This window comes from Lycium ferocissimum, chromosome 2 (assembly GCF_029784015.1).
Source record: "Lycium ferocissimum isolate CSIRO_LF1 chromosome 2, AGI_CSIRO_Lferr_CH_V1, whole genome shotgun sequence".
Classification (NCBI taxonomy): domain Eukaryota; kingdom Viridiplantae; phylum Streptophyta; class Magnoliopsida; order Solanales; family Solanaceae; genus Lycium; species Lycium ferocissimum.
The window spans coordinates 52,346,973-52,350,232 of NC_081343.1; positions in this window are offsets into that span (position 1 = coordinate 52,346,973).

Below are 3,260 nucleotides of genomic sequence, written 5' to 3' on the forward strand. Positions count from 1 at the left end.
TAAGATGTTTTTGGGGGGTCCAAAATTTGCCTTATCAACGTGTACGTATCTTTGCTATGTTATGTACATTATGATAGCCTTGGACTACAAGCACGTATATATGTTTGTATGCGTCAGTTTGGAGCCACGTTTGGGTTTTATGAATGTATGAGTCGTTTGTATGCCGAATCTGGTTAAGGAGCACGTGTGAGTGCCCAGCTCGGGCACTAGTCACGGCCTACGGGGTTGGGTCGTGACACCAAGCTTTCCAACCCCTCAATATTCCAAATGACATGAAATGATCATAAAACTTACCTTTGATTATGTACGAACGGGTTTTGGATGGAGTTGCCTCTCGTGAAGAAAACCCTAACTTCCATTCAAAGATATTTCTTGACTCCATGCAACCCTAGAGAGCTTCTTTACACTTGATTTCCTTGAATTGATGAAGTTGGTCTTTGATTTCCCTTGAATTCTTGTAAATGAAATGTGTGGAATGTTCTAGAGACTTAGAGAGAAGTGGAGAAGTGGAAAGAATGAAAAATTAGAAATGGGATCACATTTATTTACTTGAAAAATACTCAGCCCGTCGGGTGTTATACGAACCCTTATACGGTTCGTATAATATGATACGGTCGTATAAGTGGACAAGTATTTCAATCGAAAATCCTTTCTTTGTTGGGTTATACGGACCGTATAAAGTCATACGGACCGTATGAGAGTGGAAATAACTCCACTTTCCTGAAATCATTTCCGTCGCTTCGTTTGATCTGCAATCCTTATGGAACCTTCTTAGCACATGTTTATCACTTCATTAACAATCTAAGGAGCATTATAGCTCTTCCTCAAGACATTATTAACTCTACATTAGCTCGATACTTTGTAAACCCTTCTTTAAAACATAATTTATGCATGACATTCTTTAACGAACTTTCTTCTCTTGCCTCAAACGTCTTTGGAATCTTAATTAGAACCATTAAGTACTACTTCTTACTTGTGGAAACATCATATACTTCTTATCCCGCGTTAGTCTATTTACCGAGCAACAACATGAAATTTTTTCGAGGTGTAACACTCTTCCCCCTTTTAAAAACATTCGTCCTCAAATGTTAAGTTCTCGAGAATTCTAAAAAAAATTCGCCAGAGTTTCCCTTGTAATATGGTGCTACCATCCAGTCACAACAACCCATAATAACATCTCCTCACAGGGCTACAACACAATAGCACAAAATACTGGCCACACGCGACCAAAAGCATTAAAAAGAAAAGCATTACATACCTCATCTTATTGATGTCTCATCTTGAATCTCTTCCGGGGGTGGAAACATGTCACGACCCGACTAGGGGCCATGATGGGTACCCGGGGCTAACCATCGAGCACCACTCGTTCTATTACTTATCTGCTTTCATTAATACTCATAATCATAGAAAACTGTTTTCATTAAAACAGATTCACTTTATAAACATGAGCCCTTTCGGCTATCAAAAATATATATATATATATACATACATATGCATATGAGGGAAGCTGTGAGACCATACTACCCGCGCATACGTATCTACGAGCCTCTACTAGAGTACTAGACATACGGGACGGGACGGGACCCGTCGTGCCCCAAAATATATGTACACAAAAATACTGTCTCAAAATAGCACCTCCGAAAAAAAGGAGGGCTCCTGTAAATCTGCTGATAACTCCTATGGATCTGCATCGTCTCCCTGTCTACCTATGGGCATGAACACAGCGTCCAAGGAAAAGGACGTCAGTATGAAATATGTACTGAGTATGTAAGCATGAATAGCAACATAAGTAAACGTGAGCGGCATGAAAATGAAAGTTCAAATACCTTTTTTGAGTTGTTTGTCATGCTTACTTTACCTTTTGTTAATGGTCGCAGAATGCATACATATACATATCATAATACCGTATCGCTCATACACGTCAAACATTATCGTATTCGGCCACGTAGTGGGGGGATAATATCCGTATTATTCGGCCACGTAGTGGCTCGACAATATCCGTATTCGGCCACATAGTGGCTCGACAATATCACATACATGTCTTCCGTACCCGGCCATAACGAGGCTCGGTATATCTCATCATCATCATTGCCATTACTACGAAAATCTTTTATCATCACATACATCTCATAAGCTTATCATAACTTTTCATAGAGCATGTATTTGAATTAAGGACAATCTATGAAAATAATATCATATTCATGGCATGAGCTTCATAAAAATATCGTATAATAGGCGTTATAGTCTCTAAACTTATGCTCTTCATTACCATTATCGCATCTATGGCATATACTTTACCTTTATCTCATATGAAATCCTCTATGAACATAGACTCATAATTCTTCCGGAACATTTGTCGTACAACATGCATTAGAGCTCATCGACAATCCATAACAATATCAGGGTGACATAAGGTCGAGAACCCCCGATTACATTATGGAGTGATCATATTCGTCATATCTAACCTTGAAGGAATTAACATTTTAAGGTGATTGTAACCTAACGATGTGTTACACCTCGGAAAATTTCCCGTTGGTACGCAAGCGGACGAACTAGTGATGAGAGCGAGGAGTGCGAGTGTATAATGTTTCGTGGGCAATATATGTAAATGGATGGGAATGAATAGAATAAAAAGACTAGAAATGTGAAAAGTTGAAAGTTAGCAAAAAGCGCCGGTGGTACGTGAAGTCCAAATACGGAGGCGTAAAGTGGAATACGGTCCGTAAATAGCCAGGTCGTAAAATGGCATGCAAAGGTTTCAACTTTACGCCGGTGGAGAAATGGTTAAATACGACACAGTGGACGGGCCAGAAGTAAGTGAAATACGGCCCGTAAACCATGGTCGTAAATCACCATGCATGCAGCCAAGGTTAAGGTTAAAGACGACCACGAAGGATGGCCCGTAAAGTGGAATACGGACCGTAAACCTCCATGGACGACCCCATTAGCCTCGGCCGATTTGAATTCATTAAATATGAGGACCAAGACTTATTTCATTTCATTTCTACACTACACCACTTCTCTCTAGAATCTCTCTCTACATTTATTACACAAGTTTTCAAGGATATTTGAGGATCAACAACATTAAATAAGTGAATCAAAAGTAAAGCAAGTCATCAAAGATCATCAAGTCAAAACCCAAATGGAGAAAAGCTAGGGTTTTGCTCAAAGAGGAGTAATTGCAACCAAGGCTTGTTCCTAAAACATCTAAGGTAAGGTTCATGATATTTATATATTGTTTAAGGTATTTGGGAGTTGAA